This window comes from Ascaphus truei, chromosome 4, assembly GCF_040206685.1.
Source record: "Ascaphus truei isolate aAscTru1 chromosome 4, aAscTru1.hap1, whole genome shotgun sequence".
Classification (NCBI taxonomy): domain Eukaryota; kingdom Metazoa; phylum Chordata; class Amphibia; order Anura; family Ascaphidae; genus Ascaphus; species Ascaphus truei.
The window spans coordinates 217,386,168-217,406,933 of NC_134486.1; the positions used below are offsets into that span (position 1 = coordinate 217,386,168).

Here is a 20,766-nt window from a genome sequence, read left to right on the forward strand (position 1 = left end):
CGGTTTGGGTTCCCCATAAGAGATGTCTTCCTCCTCATCGGACTGGAAGGGCCACTCTTCCGTGGGGTAGGGTTCATTACAGGAACGCTGTATTTTGTCCTCCATTTTGGGGCTATCAGGTATATTTTTCTTCCTGACCTCAGGAGGCGCTATTGCAGCTGTTGTCACTGTATTTGCTAGAACCCCAAATGGTTGTTGTCCTACAGGTGGGCATATTTTGCTTGTAGAGGTCGTAGCTCTCACAGGCCTCTCTGTAGACTTTTTCTTCCCTTGGGTAAGTTTTACAATATTAGCAGTGCTGTGCATGCATTCACTCTCATCGTCTGAATAAGGCCTGAAGGGACACTGCTCCGTGTGGTGGGGTTCTTTACACCAGGAAAAAAAATTCTTCCCTATTTTTACAGAGTCTGTATTTGACTTCAGCTGTGTGGCTATTTTAAATTCCCAGGGTTCTATTTCTTTAAATACAATGCTTGCTAGCTGCCCATTTTCTGGCTTCAGCAAAAGCATTTGCTTTAAACCATTTACTTGCTATGTGCAATCCCTCCGCTTCAGCAACAGAATTTGGTTTTCTGCTTGAGTTCAGTCATTTTCAGTCTCATCTTTGGGTATTATGGCATTCACTCTTCACACTTTGGTTGCCTGTTTTACTCCCAAGATATATAGGCAGACTTTTTTACTTGCAGAAAAAAAAACATTCTTTGCAGTGGAATATTTCTTTCACTCCCGGCAGGGTGACTCAACACTCAGTAATTGGCTTTGGAATACATTTTACACAGTTCAGCAATCCCTTTTTCCCCGGTAGGGCAATTTTACACTCAGCATTTGTTTGCTGAAAATTCCCCTGCTTCAGCACAGTCTTGCATCAATTATCACACTTTTCTGCATATACTCCATTCACTGCTTCAGCGAAACATTTAAAAACAAACGCCTATCCCTTTTAAGGGCTAACTCACTTCTTGAACCCTGACTATGGCTGGAAGGCAAAACCCCTATTTCAATGACCATACTGTATTACACTTTATTGTGATAGGCAAATAAGGTTTACCTGCTTCAGCAGTCTCTCTCTCTCTCCTCTTGGGAAAAAGAGCCCATCTATGGTTTTGTGAATTTCAGTGCAGTGTAGATTTCCTGCCTGGGTGTGTCGCTTTAACTCTGATCTCTGCTGCATGTGATTGTTTATGTTGCTCAGGCTGTTTGTAGGTAAAAAGCACAACAACAAAAATTTCCAAAGTCCATCTCCGGGCCCTTTTAACTTCAAAAGCCACCTCTCATCCCACTTCACACACCACATGTAGGAGGACATGTGCAGAGGTACACAATGGAGACTGTTTTACGGTGAAATTATAACAAGGCTTTATTGTGCCTGTCGCTTTAAACACAGCAAAAATCAACATAAGAGAATAAGCCAAACAAAAAAACTATCTCTGCTTTGGAGACTATCTACACATGTAGCTCAGCCCTCTCTGACTGGGTTGGTTAGCTAAGCTATTTACCAGCCCCAAATCATGGAGACATTTATCAATACACATAGACATAGATAATAGTCTTATACGAAAGGTCTTATCTGTTAGCTGGGCTGCTGTAGGGGAAGCGTCTCTGCTCTCTTGGAACCGCACCCTTGTGTGCACAGGCAATGTCAGGCTCCAAGTTTAGAATCTTGTCCCCTTTGTCTTGTGGTCAGCTTGTCGCTCAAGACATCTGTCCTTCCTTGGTTCAGCCCAGTTGTGGACTAAGGAATCTCTGCTCTGTCTCCTAGTTCAGCTCAGGTGTGAGCTAAGGAGTCTCTCTTCCTGTCCCAAAGGCAGGCTTTTTCTACCACCTGTAATCATCCAGGTGGTGTTAGTTAATTGCCTACCAGCAGTTAACCACCACACTGCTGGATTAGAGGCACATTTGTAAACAGGGATAAGTCCCCTGTTACAGTATGTATATACTAATTTAATTTAATTGTGCACTACATAATTTGTGGCTAAAAATCCATGACATACATGCATTGTATGTAATATAATGTGTGTATTTTCTAATTACCATGTGTTTAAAGTATATCATGTTTGGACATGTATGACTGGATGATGTTATAAATGTTCATGTTTTAGTAACATGCACTACGTATTGAAGTGGAGATCCGTGGCAGGATGCAACGGAGCACAGCCAGGTAACAGCCAGGATAGATATAAATTGTATGTGCATGGACATAATTTGTTCAACAAATGTATAAATTTGGAAGAATAGAACACTAACTGGACCATTTCTTGTTAATACACAATAACAGCAGCAACAACAACAAAATACTGAACAGTCATATTTATTTATTTTATGACAGCAATTTTTGGGAATGAGTCATTGGATGTTTCATTTGCTGATCTTCTGAACGTATTGTATCTCGGTGACGCGGTTTGCACAATTTTGGAATTACATTTGTGGATTCCTGTGTTGTTTTCAGGGTCACAATGGCTGAAGGTGGTCTGATATGGAAGTAGGCATGCTCATTATGTTTGGAGGTTGGTCTGGCATTGGTGTTGGCATGGTCATGCTGGTTGAAGGTTGGTCTGGCATTGGTGTTGGCGTGGTCATGCTGGTTGAAGGTTGGTCTGGTATTGGTGTTGTCGTGGTCATGCTGGTTGGTCTGGCATTGGTGTTGGTGTGGGCAGAGTGGATGTTTGTTTTTTTGTGTGTTAACCATGTGGAGGAATGTGGGCACCAATATTTCCTCTCTTTTTCTTTTATGTCCTGTTTAAAGTTTTTTTGCAGGTGGTTGGGCTATTTCTACTTCTTGTGACGCCTCTATGGCAGTTTGCGGACACACTTCCGTGTGTGTGTGCGTAGAGGATTCTTGTTTTAGAGCAGATTCCATTTCTGTCTCTGGACAAGATTCTATTCCTGGCACTGGACACGATTCCATTCCAGGCTCTGGACGCGATTCTCTTCCTGGCACTGGACACAATTCCATTTCTGGCTCTGGACACGATTGTATTACTGGCTCTGGACATGATTCCATTTGTGTTGTTGGTGAACATGGCATTCGTGGGTGTGGGACACTTCTATTGTTTGATCACGTTGGTCAGTAGATTTTGCAGGAGAAAATAGTGCTTCCAGGAATGAGCCTACATATGAAGCAGGAAAGAATGAAGATGCCAGTGCAGAGTACTGAAGGTCATTTTGTTTGACCAAACTGGAAGCAATGGATTCCATGAACTGATTATGTATGGTGAATTCTGCACTATTCTTCAGCAAAATTTATTTCACCTGATGAATTTCACTAACCATTTTCTCATGAACAACCATCAACTGATCATGACGTAATACCTGGCTTTGCATTAAACATTCTTCTACTCTTTCAATTGAATCCCAGTGCTCCTGGTGGGCAGGATCAGTATTCACACGAGCAGGTTGGTGTTGGCTTTTCACAGGACTATCCATTAACGATAAGCACGGAGAATCCATTAATCCAGATTTTCTTCCAGGACTCGGTATATCTATAAAAAATCAATATTATAACAAAATTAATTTATTGATACAGATTAAATGACCATCACAGTTACTGTAGTTATTTCAATGCCTGCTGATTTGGTGTGCAATAATAACTTCTATTTGACACGAAATAACATTGTTAAGTCAATAGATGATGGACAATTGGGAATCAGTAATTTTAGCCATATGGAAACAAACTGCTTCATGTGACATGCATCAAAATATCTATATTTCTGTTATTTCATCATTAATTAGATTGATTAAAGACATCAACAACACTATTTATATGTTGCTGCTACATCACGTGTATTTGTAGTGAAGAAGAAAGTCGGTCTATTTCAGTCACATTTGCAACTGTCACAAGGTCCTATGCAAGTGTACCTGTGGCATAGAAGGTGCTACACTATTATATTATAGTATTCATTGATGGGCTCACCTTCAAGTAATGGTAATGACTCCTGTGATGCAGGGGATGCCATATGTGAGGTGACCTGTGCTGTAGTTGGTGGCACATCTGATCCGAGCGGGCACACTATGGAGTATATAAATGGATTTTGTTACTAAGCAAGTATATGAACGCTTAATTCTCTGTTACTTAAATAATGTTATGTATTAATGTATCACCTCTCCAAATATTTAAATTAATTGATGTGTGAAAATCACCACCTGTTTATGGTACATAGCAAGAATGTTTGTATGTAACAAATGAAATATAACATATGTTCATATGTTATCATATCATGTTAATTTATATATGTAGGAAGGGGTGGGTAATAGTGTAAATTTTGAATCACATAATAAATATTAAACTATTACACGAAATAATGTTGCCATGTATTATGAAGTAATGACACTGTTAATTGTTTAGTATTCATAATTGATGAGAATTGTGAAAACAACAACAAAACTGTATTACTATCAAATTGTTTTCATCAACACAAATAATTACCTTCAGGAAACGGATGATCATACACCCAATATCCAGATCCCCTGGCAAGCGTTCAACCTACATGGGCGGCAATCTTGCACTCAACTGCTCCTCCCACGGAGTCAGGTTTAAATTGGGTGCAGGAGGTCCTCCCCCTGTGCCTGAAGCATGTAAATGTTGTGATTGTAATTTGTATTTCAATTTCCGTTTGATATCGTCAAACCTCTTGCGACAGTTATCATGACTTCGAACTTGATTACCACAGCCAGATACAGACACTCGAATGTGTTCCCACAATTTCATTTTCACCAATGCCGATGTCTTTCATTTAAATATACAAGAAAATAACCTTGATCATGGACATATCTTCAAATCTATGTTTAAATTTTTTTTAAATGTGTGAACTCAGATAACATTTACAGTATTTGAGATTATGTTTTGCCAGAGTTTATGTTAAGCCCATGTCTATAGAAACTATTTGTAGGCATACGTTTACAATTAATATAGATGTAACAATAATATTTACATACTATTGTACAATACATCTATTTGTAACATGGTTGCCAAGACTATAATATAACGTTTGTACGTATACACAATGACATTTATGTTAATGTCAGTTCTATGTGAATGACGACAAATGATATAATTAATTACAAGATAAATTGTGAAATTCATTGCTAATTAATTTCTTACCTACTAAATGACCAAATAGACAATCATAAATCTCAAAAATGCACTTAACAAGGACTCTGTTTTCCTCATCGTTGAATTTTACATTCCTTTTATTGGCAATAGTTTTCTCCTGCCCAGATCCAACCACTGAGGTTTGCTGTTGACTGCTCTCTCCGTCTTCCAATTCAAGAGAATGCAGGAGAATTGCACTCTCACCACCACCAGTCACCTCACAGCCACCAGTCACCCTACCACCACAAGTCACCCTACCACCACCAGTTACCCCAGACCCAGCACCACCAGTCACCCCAGTACCACCACTCACCCCAGCATCACCACTCACCACCCAGTCACATCACCATCACTCACACGCCTACTCCCACTCCTCCCTTCCATACCTCTAACATTCACAAATAAAGAATTTAAATGACACACTCAAACACTTTCAACCTAACAAGACAAAAAATTGGTGAAATAAATTTAGAATAAACAAGACAACACTATCACAACACTATCACAATACTATCACAATTCAATCCAATTCAATCCAACTATAATAATCTCAAATCCTCACAAATACTACCTCTGTCTGCCTCTCAACCACTCCAAAGAACACAGAGAAAGATTAACCAAAATACACTTTTTAAATAGGTCGCTCAACTAATTGAAGTTCTTGCGAGATTCTCGCACAATGCAAAAAAAAAAACATGATTCATTTACATGCCACGCCATTTCCTCATTTTCACACAGGCAAGAATCACGCCACTGACTACTCGCCATGTTTACAAATGTTTCTCTCACTGGTATTCGGGCCTTTCTACATACTGTGAGAGCAAAACGGCAAAAAATAGCAAATCAAAACCCGCTGCGATTTTTTTTTCAGGAGCTTTCTGCATAGGCACCTGTGTTGTGAAGAGCCCAGACAGATGTCAGCGATACAAAGAGGGGCGTTTGTCACTATATATATACATATATACATATAGTGTTTGACAATCCCAGTCGCCCGGTCGCCTGTGGCCACCCAAAATTGCCCCTTGGCGATTGGCCCAAGCAGCCCATGTGCTGCTGTTTAATTTCCCCCACTCGCGCTGAAGGAGAAAAAAATAAAAAAGCCGGAGGCGCGTTCATGTTGCTGCGGGAGATTACCCCGCCCTGGCTCTCTGAGCAGCGCCTTCCCTCCTCCCCCGCCTCTCAGCAGCACCTCCCCTCCTCCCCCGCCTCTCAGCAGTGCTTTCCCTCCTCCCCTGCCTCTCAGCAGTGCTTTCCCTCCTCCCCCGTCAGATCACGCCTCCGTATGCCACAGGCCCCTGCGGGGGTATCCACAGCTGTTCATAGGGCCGTCTGACACAGGGGCATCCGCAGCCCCCCCCCCCCCCCGACCCCAATCAGGCCATCTGTCACAAGCCCCTGCAGAGGCATCCGCAGTGCTACCACCCCATCGGGTCATTGGGCCATCTGCCATAGGCCCCTGCAGGGCCATCCGCAACCCCCCCCACGCCCCATCGGGCCGTCTGCCACAGGCCCCTGCAGGGGCATCCGCAGCATCCCTCCCCCATCGGGCCATCTGCCCATCTGCCACAGGCCCCTGCAGGGGAACCCACAGTGCCTCCCCCTCCCCCCCATCGGGTCAACGGGCCATCTGCCCCTCTCCCCCCATCGGCCCGTCTGCTACAAGTCCCTGCATGGGCATCTGCACCCCCCCCCCCACATTGGGCCGTCTGCCATAGGCCCCTGCAGGGGCATCCGCAGCCCCCCCATCGGGCCGTCTGCCACAGGCCCCAGCAGAGGCATCCGCAGCGCCCCTCCCTCCCCCATTGGGCCATCTGCCCATCTGCCACAGGCCCCTGCAGGGACATCCGCACCCCCACTTGCCCCCCATCAGGCCGTCTGCCACAGGCCCCTGCAGGGGCATCCGCAGCCCCCCCATCGGGCCGTCTGCCACAGGCCCCAGCAGAGGCATCCGCAGCGCCCCTCCCTCCCCCCATTGGGCCATCTGCCCATCTGCCACAGGCCCCTGCAGGGACATCCGCACCCCCACTTGCCCCCCATCAGGCCGTCTGTCACAGGCCCCTGCAGGGGCATCCACAGCCCCCCCCCATCGGGCCGTCGGTCACAGGCCCCTGCAGGGGCATCCGCAGCGCCCCCCCCATCAGGCCATCTGCCCATCTGCCACAGGCCCCTGCAGAGGCATCTGCACCCCCCCCCCATCGGGCTGTCTGCAGCAGCCAGCAGGCTCATCCCGGTAGTGGTGCTGCAGGCACCCCCACGTATCTTCGGTAAGTCTGCTTTTTGTTTAATATGTATTGGGGGGAGGTTATTTAATATGTATTGGGGGGGTTGTTTAATATGTATTGGGGGGTTGTTTAATATGTATTGGAAGGGTTGTTTAATATGTATTGGGGGGGGATGTATATGTAGTCAGCCACCCACCTAGCCAGCCAAATGTCCCCCCCCACCCACCCAGTCACCCACCAACCCACCTAGTCAAGTCACCCACCCTGTCAAGTCATCCACCCAGTCAAGTCAAGTCACCCAGTCAAGTCACCCAGTCTGTCAGCCACCCAGTCACCCAGTCTGTCAGTCACCCAGTCACCCAGTCTGTCAGTCACCCAGTCTGTCAGTCACCCAGTCGGTCAGTCTGTCAGTCACCCAGTCGGTCAGTCTGTCAGTCACCCAGTCGGTCAGTCTGTCAGTCACCCAGTCGGTCAGTCTGTCAGTCACCCAGTCGGTCAGTCTGTCAGTCTGTCAGTCTGTCAGTCTGTCAGTCACCCAGTCGGTCACCCAGTCTGTCAGTCAGTCACCCAGTCTGTCAGTCAACCAGTCAGCCAGTCTGTCAGTCACCCAGTCTGTCAGTCACCCAGTCACCCAGTCTGTCAGTCACCCAGTCACCCAGTCACCCAGTCTGTCAGTCACCCAGTCACCCAGTCTGTCAGTCACCCAGTCACCCAGTCTGTCAGCCACCCAGTCTGTCAGCCACCCAGTCTATCAGCCACCCAGTCTGTCAGCCACCCAGCCACCCAGTCAGTCAGTCAGTCAGCCAGCCACCTAGTCAGTCAGTCAGCCAGCCATCTAGACTAGTCACACACTCACCCACCCACCCAGACTAGTCACACACTCATCCACCCACCCAGACTAGTCACACACTCACATACTCAATACTTAGTAGGAATTTACTCCTTTTTTTAAAAGTGGGGGCGGGGATAGGGGGCGATTTTAGCTCTCGTGTGTGTCTTCACGGCTGTTTTACAACCATACAAAGGACTTTCACGACATTGTTTCCTGGAGGGATCTCTCTCGCTGAACACTGAATGTGAGGTGTTCCGTTTCCGGTTTCGGCTGCACGAAGGAGGGTCACGTGACGACGCCATTGACTTGAGCCGGTCGCTGATGATCAAGCTGCTGGCACATGAGAGCCTATCTCATACATGCTATTGATTGCTGTACTTTTGTGAGTGGGCATTTGATAGATTTTATGTTCCTTTAATACAATTTTTATTATGGTAATGCACTAGGTGTGCGCCTGTTTCTTTCTCTTTCCTTTTTTCCATATATATATATATATATATATATATATATATATATATATGTAACCCCATTTCCCCCCCCCCTACGTGAGATTGGGGGGGTACCCTCCTTCTGGTTACATTAAATGGGTCTTGGTGCTTTGACCTGCTGGCAAACAGGAGGGCTGAGGCTCTGCGATGTTGAAGGGAGAACCCAGGACAGGGACAGGGGTTGAGACTGGTACCTTGCTTGGGTCATCTCTGGGTGGTAGCAGCGCCTCCAGCCAGTAGGAATCCTCTGGGTCTTCAGAGGAGGGACCCCCACTGACACTCCTCATTCACCAAAGACAGTGACTCCACACAGCAGTATCTCTTTTCTGTTGGTCTTTATTCAGCAGAGCAGCATACAGCATGATACACAGCATTGTCTCTCTGCATGCATAGGCCCTGTTCAGCATTCTCTGCCATCCTGCTCTTAGCAGCATAATTCCCCTCCCTCCTTAACCAGGTGCGCAGGAGGGGGAGAACTCTTCTGTGTCCTTCTCCCTATCAGCTGAACTCAATAACTCCTATCACTAACTGATCTCACTAACTGATAACTTAATTTAGGAGGTGTGTCCCAATTTGGACATCTCAGAGGAGTGTCTCTAACTTTGAATCATTACAAGACAAAGGGCCTGTGACAGGCTGAAGTCAACCCCTATCAGTTATGCCTGGGAAACATATGTCTGAGTGCTTCATCCAGCACTCATAAGGGTTAACTCAGGTGGAAGCTTGCTAATCATGATGTAAGCTGACACCTGAGAGCCAGCAAGGTAGATAAGGATCTTGTTACCAGCAGTAGCTGCCTGTGTCAGATGAGAGCACATGGATAGATGTGCTGCTAGCCAGAAGGATACAGCACACTACTTACTGCAGCCAAAGTAAGATTTCTTTCATTTGTTTGCATGACTGCTTAAAAAGACTCTTACGGTTTGGGTATGGTTTAGCCAGCCAGCCTGCTAGCTAGGACTGCTGTGTTAGTCAGTTTTCTCCCAACGTGGAGCAGGATTTATTTGCTTAAAGGGACAGTGTACCCGCATGTTATGTTGCTGTGGAGAAATAAAGCCACTGAACGTTTTCATTTATCCTGAAACTACACGTGTGGACTGTTCCCTGACCTCGGCTACAGGCCGTCCTGCCACAGGTGGTGTCAGAAGTGGGATGTTGGACGGGCCCTGTATCTGAAGGGCCACACACACACACAGACGGGGGGGGAAAAAATGGAGACAATTTTTTCTCAGTTCCTTGAGCAACAGCTCCAGCTAGCAGAGAAACAAGCTGAGCAACAGGCCCAGCAATCTGAGCGACAGGCCCAGCAAGATGAGTGACAGGCCCAGCAAGATGAGCGACAGGCCCGGCGAGAGGAAAAGCTACTCTAATTGCTGGCCGAAGGCCCAGCCCCAGGCAGACCAGGGATTCCAAATAACCCACTGGTGATGCTGCATAAAATGAAGCCAAACGAAGACCCAGAGGCATTTCTCCTTACTTTTGAAAGGGTAGCCACGGCCCACGGCTGGACAGTTGATCGCTGGGTAACGATTCTGGCTCCACTCCTCATAGGGGAAGCTCAAGCAGCCTACCAGGCTCTTCCAGCAGATGAGGCCATGGACTATCAGCAACTAAAGGCTGCTATTCTGGATCGCCTAGGCCTCACTCCAGAGACCTACCGACGGTGGTTCCGGACAGTCAAATATACAAACAGAGACAGACCCCGGGTCGTAGCCCACCGCTTAGTAGACTTATGTACCAGGTGGATACAACTGGAAAAACATGACAAGGCAGAGATCCTTGAACAGTTTGTGCTCGAGCAGTTCATACAGATACTGCCCCCCTCCTCCCGCTCCTGGGTAAAAAGACACGCTGCATTTTCCCTGGATTCAGCGGTCCGCTTGGTGGAAAACTTCCTGGGCGACGACACCCAACAGGATAGCTGGGAACGGCCGGTGCAAACACCAGTTGTTTCCGGTGATGCTAGAGGCAGGAGAGCAGACAATCGAGGGGTCTACAACCCGCCAGCTCGGGAGATCCAGTCAACCCGATCGGAAGACCCTTTCCTATCTTGGAGGGTTCCTGGTACAAACTCCCGCAGAGACGCCCATCCTGGGTCCGAGGCCACTGGATCACTCAAGGGAGGCCGCCACCCACAGTATTCCCCAAGAACCTGGACTCCTGTCACCCACCCGGTGGAGAGGATAACCCCACCAACCAGAAGGGAGGACCCCATCCAACAACGGAGAGGTCCAAACACCGAGCCCCGTCGAGAGCTTCCGCTGACGACCGAGGTTGCGGATTCAGGAGATGATGAGATGGACTGTTCATATGGCAGAACCACTGCCACAGCTTGTCTCCGAGGGGACCACAATCCGTGGTTAGTACCAGCATCTCTGGAGGGGACAAAAGTAAACGCCATGCTGGACTCGAGCTCTGGAAAAACCCTGATCCTAGAGGGCCTAATTCCAAGCAATAGACTATCTTATGACTCTCCTTGGAATATCGAGTGTATCCATGGGGATACAAAGAGATACCCGACGGCGAACGTTCTACTGCGTATCCAGGATCAAGAGGCTAGCCTACTAGTGGGAGTTGCTCCCTGGCTACCTGCTCCTGTTCTACTTGGCCGAGACTGGCCCTACCTCGAAACATTATTGGCCCCTACTCCTACGGAGCATACTACTCTGGTACCGGAGAAGCCCGGAGACTTGTTCCCTTTTTCCCCAGAGATTTTTCCCCGTAGACACCATGTCCCAAAGACACGTAAACAGAGACGTGCGGAAAAAGAGGACTGGTTAAGAAAGGCTGGGACTCTTGGTAACATTAGTCAGCCCAAAGGACTGCAGGTCATGGCCGGGGATGACCAGGGTGGGGAACAGATAGATACGGGAATTTTGCCAGACCTGGATCTTCCTGACTTCCGTCAGAGGCAGAGGGAGGACCCAGCTCTGGCTAGACAATATGAGAAGGTGGTACAGGTCAACAATAAGATAATGGATGAACAGGGTATAAAAGTGTTTCCAACTTTGAACTTGAATGACATTCTATATCGTGTGAATAAGGTTAAACAAACAGGGGAGGTCATTCGACAGATACTAGTCCCTAAAGGGTTGATTAAAACGGTGTTCACCCTAGCCCTTACTCTCCCATGGGGTGGTCATTTGGGCAGAGATAAAACCACGGACCGCATCTCGTCCCGGTTTTACTGGCCAGGCATACACGGTGACATCATGAAACTATGTGAGACATGTCCTGAATGCCAGTTAACTAGCCAAAAAAAACAAAAGCCGGCTCCCTTGGTTCCTCTGCCCTTGGTAGCCATCCCATTCGAGAGAATTGGGGTAGATCTGGTCGGACCTTTAGAACCCTCTGCGAAGGGACATAAATTTATACTCGTTGTGGTAGATTATGCCACCAGATATCCTGAGGCCTTCCCTCTGAGATCTGACACTGCTAAACAGGTTGCTCACAGGCTGTTAGAACTGTTCTCTAGGGTAGGACTTCCCCAAGTAATGTTAACTGACCAGGGAACAAATTTCATGGCAAAGTTAATGCAGGATATCCTAAAGTTATTGGAGGTAAAATCCGTCCGGACCTCAGTCTACCATCCTCAGACTGATGGATTGGTAGAGAGGTTTAACCGTACTTTAAAAACCATGCTTAGGAAGTTTGTGAACACGGAAAAGCGAGCTTGGGATGAACTTCTCCCTTTCCTGTTGTTTGCGGTACGAGAAGTTCCCCAATCATCCACAGGCTTCTCCCCGTTTGAGCTCCTATATGGACGCCAACCTCAGGGTATTCTCGACCTACTGAAGGAATCCTGGGAGGAGGAGCCTTCCCCCTCCAAGAATACCCTTCAGTATGTCATAGACCTTAGAAACCGCCTAGACATGATAGGTCGGTTTGCTAAGGAAAACCTCAAATCTGCCCAAGAACGTCAAGAGAGGCAGTACAACCAAAATGCTCGCTTGAGGGTCTTCCAACCTGGGGACCAAGTGATGCTACTACAGTACTACCGACATCAGAGAGTAAACTCCTTGCGAAGTGGCAGGGTCCTTTCCAAGTTCTCCGCCGCACTGGGGAGGTGAACTATGAGATCTCTCAACCAGGGTCCAGGAAGGGTAAACAAATCTACCACGTGAACCTCCTGAAACCCTGGAAAATGATGAGATCGCTGTTCATCCACCCGCGGGAAGGAGAGAAGGATTTGGGTCCGCAGCTTCCAAAGGGTAGTACGTACAATGACCATCAGGTTCCCATGGGAGGCCAGTTAACAACGGAACATAGGTCAGACCTACTAGAATTATGTGACCAGTTCCCAGATGTTTTTTCGGAGCTGCCAGGGCAGACTAATTTAGTGTCCCATAGGATTGAAACAGAACCTGGCGTAAAAGTACGGTCCCGTCCCTATAGATTGCCAGAGGGCCGAAAAGACCTGGTAGAGAGGGAGATAATAGACATGTTGGAATTGGGCGTGATCGAGGAGTCCCACAGCGAATGGTGTAGCCCTATCGTGTTGGTCCCTAAACCAGATGGGAAGGTGAGGTTTTGCGTGGATCTGCGAAAGGTAAATGCTGTATCCAGATTTGATGCATATCCAATGCCTAGGGTGGATGAATTGCTTGACTCGCTTGGGAAAGCAGAGTATATCTCTACCCTAGATCTCACGAAAGGATATTGGCAGATACCTCTAGCGGAAGAATCCAAATGCAAAACTGCCTTCGCCACCCCTCTCGGGTTATACCAATTCGTCACTATGCCATTTGGGTTACATGGGGCTCCAGCCACATTCCAAAGGTTAATGGACAAGGTAATACGACCCCATAGGGCATATGCCGCGGCCTACTTGGATGACATTGTCATCTATAGCAGACACTGGCAGTCTCATATAAAAAGGTTAAGGGCAGTCCTAACGCCCTTAAGAGAAGCAGGGCTCACTGCAAATCCAAAAAAATGTGCCCTGGGTAAATCCACTACAAAGTACTTGGGCTATGCCGTTGGGGGAGGGATAGTAAGGCCACTAGCTAGCAAGGTGGCCGCCATAAAGGAAGTCCCCACCCCACAGACAAAGACACAGGTCCGCTCCCTTTTGGGGTTAGCAGGGTATTACCGGCGGTTTATCCCCAATTTTTCAGAAATATCTGCACCCCTAACAGATCTGACAAAAAAGAGTGCCCCGACCCAAGTTAAATGGTCTTGACGCACTTGATGCTAAAAAAGTGCCTGTCAGAGGGCCCCGCTCTTCGGAGCCCAGATTTTAAAGAGCCCTTCATCATCCAGATGGATGCCTCAGAGGTAGGACTGGGAGCAGTGCTGTCTCAGCAATTTGATGGTGTTGAACACCCCATACTGTTCATCAGCCGGAAGCTGTTCCCAAGGGAAGTGAGGTATTCCGTTATTGAGAAGGAGTGCCTCGCTGTAAAATGGGCAATTGAGGCCTTGAGACATTATGTCGCCGGAGAACACTTCACCCTGGTCACTGACCATGCGCCCTTGAAGTGGTTAAACACCATGAAGGACACAAATCCAAGGTTGACCAGGTGGTATGTGGCCCTCCAACCCTTCTCTTTTGATATTCAGCATAGACCTGGAAAACACCATGGAAATGCTGATTTTTGGCCAGAGAAGGAGTGGAGGGTCGGGCTTCAGCCTTGTGGGACACTAGCCACACACAAACAGGGGAGGTATGTGACAGGGTGAAGTCAACCCCTATCAGTTATGCCTGGAAACATATGTCTGAGTGCTTCATCCAGCACTCATAAGGGTTAACTCAGGTGGAGCTAGCTAATCATGATGTAAGCTGACACCTGAGAGCCAGCAAGGTAGATAAGGATCTTGTTACCAGCAGTAGCTGCCTGTCCCAGATGAGAGCACATGGATAGATGTGCTGCTAGCCAGAAGGATACAGCACACTACTTACTGCAGCCAAAGTAAGATTTCTTTCATTTGTTTGCATGACTGCTTAAAAAGACTCTTACGGTTTGGGTATGGTTTAGCCAGCCAGCCTGCTAGCTAGGACTGCTGTGTTAGTCAGTTTTCTCCCAACGTGGAGCAGGATTTATTTGCTTAAAGGGACATTGTACCCGCATGTTATGTTGCTGTGGAGAAATAAAGCCACTGAATGTTTTCATTTATCCTGAAACTACACGTGTGGACTGTTCCCTGACCTCGGCTACAGGCCGTCCTGCCACAGGGCCTTATGCAGTAAGCGGCGCAAAGGCACTTTTCGCCCTTTTTGCGCCAAAAATGCATACCCCGATTCAGTAAGGGGCGAAAACTTGGCGAAAATAAAAAAAACGCCAAGTTTGTTGGCAGTTATTTTTGTCCCGCCATCGGCGCGGCGAAAAGGCACTTTGCGCCGCAACTAGATATGTTTTGAAATCCGCTCAATTCTAGTAGTGGCGAGTAGGTTTGCGCCACTCTAGAATTGAGATTTTCACGCCAATTCGTGTCGCCCCGAAAAAGTTGACAAATTGCTGGGGAGAGGCTGCGGATGAGCGGTGGAACAGCACTTAGAAAAAACCAGGCCTTTTTCCTGCCAGGGATTGATGCCGGAGGTCTCCGGAGCTGATACCATTAATACCAGCACCGGAGCCCCCCGGCATGCATCAGAGGAAAAATGCATTTAAAGGCCACTTCATTACCTTAGCGGCTAACCGCTAAGGCAATGAAGGGGTTAACCAGCCATACCAGGTTTATTGTGGGTAGAGGGGGTGGGTGAAGGGGGTATTTGGCCCTTGGTGGCCCTTGGTGGTTGTTTAGGGCTTGCGGGGGGGTTGAGGGTGCACTTAACCCCTTCATGAAGGGGTTAAGCCCTCCCGCTACCCACCTGCAAGCCCTAAACAAACCTCCTTTGGGGCTAATACCCACTTCGGCCACCCCTGCTACCCACAATAAAAAAAATACACACACAACAGCCCCACACTAAATAAATAAATAAATTTATAACTAAATAAATAAATAAATATATAATTAAATATATATATATATATATATATATATATATATATATATATATATTACACCAACAACCCCTATACCCCCCTAACATACACATATATGCACATCAATGATACTATAGGCCGGCGGGGGCCCTCGGGTGTTACCCGCGGGCCTGCAGTACCAATTCTATGCCCCCCCAAATGAATGTCAAAACACATACATACTTATAAAGAAATAACTCCCCCCCCCCCCCCCTAACACATACAGTATAGTAATGGGCACAACTAATATTATCCACAAATGGATAATAGTGCATTTGCCCATTTAAAATACATAAAGAACAATAAATACAATAAATACATATTGCACTCACCCTTGTCCGGCTGCCACGATGAAGGCCATCCTTATCTTCATCACCGTCCATGCCCCCTCCGATGCTGCAAAACATAAACAAGAATAAAAACAGCCAATGTAATGTCCCCTAACCCCTTAATCACCAGAGTGGCTATTAACCGCTACAGTCATTAAGGGGTTAACCCACCCTCACCCACCTCGGGAGGCCTACATACCCTCCCCCACTACCCCCCCACCCCGTGAGGCCTAACCACCCTCACTCACCCAATACCCAGTCGGGAGGCCTACCCAATACCCTTGGGGCCAATACCCCCTTCCCCCACCCCCAGTACCCACAATAAAAACAATACACAGCCCCACAAAAAACATCATTATATTTATTAAATACATAACCCACCCCCTGTGCCCCCCCATAAATACATGATTTATTATTTTACATACAGGGTTAATACCCCAGGCCCACGGGAGTCCCCGGTGGGCCTGATGGGTCCCCTCACAGACCTACAGTAGCCCAGCACCAGGTTTCAAACAGGGTCTGGAGGCCTGCGGGTGGTCCCTCCAGGTGCAATGGTCCACCAGGTGGTCTCCGCGGGTCACCGTGGGCAAAAATGGAGTCGCCACGGGTAGGCCCGCGTCTTTTAGGGGGGCCCCAGGTCAGACCCACAGGTGTCTGAGGGGCCTCGGGTGGTTCCCACGGGGGTCTGGGGGCCCACGGGTGATTTCTATGGGTCCGCGGTGCCCCCACAGATGTAGGCCACCGGTTCTTCCCCGCAGGTGTCCCCCGTGGACCCGGCAGCCGTTTACCCGTGAAAAGCCCGAGGAGACCGCAGGTGGTCTCCATAGGTCCCCGCAGACCTGAGGAAATAACCCTGTATGTAAAAAAAATAAACATGTCCTATACATTAAATACATCAATCCCACCCCCCCCCCCCAACAACACATACAGTACAATAATGTGCAAAATAACTATTATCCAGATAGGGATAATAGATTATCTGCCCATTATTAAACACATTAAGTAGCATAATAAAATAAATAAAGTTCTACTCACCTCATCAATAAGAAGCCCCCTCGCCAGCAAAATCCGTGTCCTCCGTTGCCAACAAAATACATAGCCAATACATTGCAATTACATTCTGATATCAATTAACCCCTTAATCACCGTATCAGATAATAACCGCAAAGGTAATTAAGGGGTTAAGCCACCCTGGCCCGATACCCACCCTTCACCCATTCATTTGTACAGTGGCTTCATCATGCAACTATACATATTATGACAACAGAGAGTTGTCATAAATGGAACTTTTTCAGGTTGGGCTAAAGTCGTGAGTGGAGTACCTCAGGGATCGGTACTGGGACCCCTGCTTTTTAACTTGTTTATTAATGACCTTGAGGGTGGGATCGAAAGCAAAGTCTCCATCTTTGCTGATGATACTAAATTGTGTAAGGTAATAGAATCAGAGCAGGATGTAATTTCTCTTCAGAAGTACTTGGAGAGACTGGAAACGTGGGCAGGTAAATGGCAGATGAGGTTTAATACAGATAAATGTAAGGTTATGCATTTGGGATGCAAGAATAAAAAGGCGACTTACAAATTAAATGGAGATACATTGGGGGAATCCTTGATGGAGAAGGATTTAGGAGTGCTTGTAGACAGCAGGCTTAGCAATAGTGCCCAATGTCATGCAGTAGCTGCAAAGGCAAACAAGATCTTATCTTGCATCAACCGGGCAATGGATGGAAGGGAAGTAAACATAATTATGCCCCTTTACAAAGCATTAGTAAGACCACACCTTGAATATGGAGTACAATTTTGGGCACCAATCCTAAGAAAGGACATTATGGAACTAGAGAGAGTGCAGAGAAGAGCCACCAAATGAATAAAGGGGATGGACATTCTAACTTATGAGGAGAGGCTAGCTAAATTAGATTTATTTACATTAGAAAAGAGGCGTCTAAGAGGGGATATGATAACTATGTACAAATATATTCGGGGACAATACAAGGAGCTTTCAAAAGAACTATTCATCCCACGGGCAGTACAAAGGACTCGGGGCCATCTCTTAAGGTTTGAGGAAAGGAAATTTCACCAGCAACAAAGGAAAGGGTTCTTTACAGTAAGGGCAGTTAAAATGTGGATTTCATTACCCATGGAGACTGTGATGGCAGATACAATAGACTTGTTCAAAAAAAGGTTGGACATCTTTTTAGATGGGAAAGGTATACAGGGATATACCAAATAAGTATACATGGGAAGGATGTTGATCCAGGGATTAATCCGATTGCCAATTCTTGGAGTCAGGAAGGAATTAATTTTTCCCCTTAATGGGGTTTTTTGTTTGCCTTCCTCTGGATCAATAAGTAAGTATAGATTTAGGATAAAGTATCTGTTGTCTAAATTTAGCATGGGTTGAACTTGATGGACCTATGTCTTTTTTCAACCTCATCTACTATGTAACTATGTAACTATGTAATATACACACACACACACTCACACACACACAATATTGCCTCTCCGATTCAGTAAGCGCCGATAAGTTCCAAACATCTGCATTTTTTATATCCGAAAAAACTTTTCGGCAGCCGGCTGGCGATAAGCCACTTATTGGCACATTCTGAAACACGCTCAATTCTAGTAGGCCCGATCAGCTTTTCGCTGCTGATCGGCACACTAGAATTAAGATTTGTACAGCAATCCAGCCCGCCAACTAAAGTTGGCAAGTTGCTGTGGGAGATGGGGGAGTGTACCTGAGACAGGTACAAAAGGTCCCTTATATTGGCGCACAGCAGACCCTTATAATATACTATGGTCAGGGGTGAATGAAATGTACAAAGCACAAGATAAAATAAAAAAAGTTTATTAAATATTTTACAATGTTGTGTGGTGTAATTCACTTAGATAAAAATAGACTGGATAAGTCTATACTACTACTGGGTATCCCTAGTCGGTGCCAGTGTGGGATAGTGATCTCATGCCAAATGGCTCAAAATAGGAAGTGTTTGAGGCAGTGTGTGAAAGATCAATGCATACAAATGTTTACTGATACTCAGCCAAATCTTAATAGTGTGTGTAGCAAGTCTAGGTTGTATGGTAGCTGCCTGCACTGATGTAATGTGCTGATATGAAAAGGCTAAAGTCCAAAACTAAACAGAAGAATTGGCATTGAAAAACGGGACAGGTTTTTTCCTATTGATTTGGCATTGAAAAACGGGACAGGTTTTTTCCTATTGTAATTGTAGAGTCACCCTGTATATCAGATGGAAGGTCCAGCTGGTGTATGTATCATGATTCTATTAGCTCAAATCACCATATAGAGATGTGGTCTTATACAGGTATACGTGCACCCTGTCTCAGCTACAGTTCTAACCCTTTGTAACTGAGGGAATCATTGCCAGCTCGCATATGTTATATATAGTTTGTGGGTGAGCACAGGGAGCACTGTCAAAGTTGTAGCAGTGCTGGACACCTCTTTAAGTGGGTGTATCAAGGAGTGCACGATCTAGATATCAAGTGAAGATGCCATGAGAAGCACTAAACATTTCAGCAGTACTGTTAGGTAATACAAAAGTAGTGGTGTGTCGGCAAATGCCCGACATGCAGCATGTTTCGTCGCTACTCCATCTAGGGGTTTGAGCGAGGTCTCTTTCCATAGTACTAAGTTGCTGTGGGAGAAGCATCGGCAAGGTCAACACTTAGAAAAAATCAGGCCTTTTTCCTGCCTGGGATTGATGCCGGCGGTCTCCGGAGCTGATACCCATTAATACCAGCACTGGAGCCCCCCGGCATGCATCCGAGGCAGGAAAAATGCATTTAAAGCCCACTTCATTACCTTAGCGGCTAACCGTTAAGGCAATGAAGGGGTTAACCACCCATGCCAGGTTTATTGTGAGTAGTGGGGGTGGGTGACAGGGGTATTTGGCCCTTTGTGGCTGTTTAGGGCTTGCGGGGGGGTTAATACCGCTACAGTCATGAAGGGGTTAAGCCTCCCTCTACCCACCCGCAAGCCCTAAACAACCACTGTTGGGGCTAATACCCACTTTGCCCACCCCCGCTACCCACAATAAAAAAAAACACACACAACAGCCCCACAATAAATGCATGTATATATATATATATATATATATATATATATATATATATATATATATATATATATATATATATAAAAACAACATTACCATTCTCTCGTCCGGTAAAGAAAGACTGCACTCGGTTCAGTAGTCATGAAAAACTGTATTGAGCATCTGAATAAAAAAGATAAGTCACTCACATTACCTACAATCCAAATCTCTGCAAAAATCACCTGCCAGGTGTGTGTAATGAGCCGTCGCCATCTTGGACAATACTTGCCGGTACCGGGTGTAGGAGTAGAATAGTGGATCCCTTGCCGAGGTCAGGGAGCGGAGAGATGAGGAGAGCCGAGGTCCAAGCCGTGATCACGGGTTGCCAGAGTATACATAGTCCGAGGAGAGCCAAGATGGCGACGGCTCATTACACACACCTGGCAGGTGATTTTTGCAGAGATTTGGATTGTAGGTAATGTGAGTCAGGTGTGTTTGTCACATGTGGTGAGGGTATATATATGCTTGTCTATCAGTCTTTCATTGCACCCCCTTGAGAAAGGTCCTATTCCAGGACCGAAACGTCGGATTGGGTGACTTATCTTTTCTATTCAGATGCCCAATACAGTTTTTCATGATTACTGAACCGAGTGCAGTCTTTCTTTACCGGACGAGAGAATGGTAATGTTGTTTTTCTATTATTTGAGACTAGCACCTGTCTATATGAACCAGTACATTGAGTGCAAGCTGTGATGTTTGTTTTTATATATATATATATATATATATATATATATA

General features: G+C 46.5%; 1 long non-coding RNA gene across 1 annotated transcript in view; it reads right to left on the reverse strand.

Annotated features, from left to right (window-relative positions):
- Nucleotides 1–2,329: 2,329 nt before the first annotated feature.
- LOC142492046 (uncharacterized) overlaps nt 2,330–20,766 on the reverse strand; it is a 94,394-nt gene continuing 75,957 nt past the window's right edge. Inside the window, exons 2-3 of the long non-coding RNA XR_012800691.1 lie at nt 3,911–4,006; nt 2,330–3,479 (exon numbers count right to left, since the gene is read on the reverse strand). This is a non-coding gene — a long non-coding RNA (uncharacterized LOC142492046). The remainder of the gene's footprint in view (nt 3,480–3,910; nt 4,007–20,766) is intronic.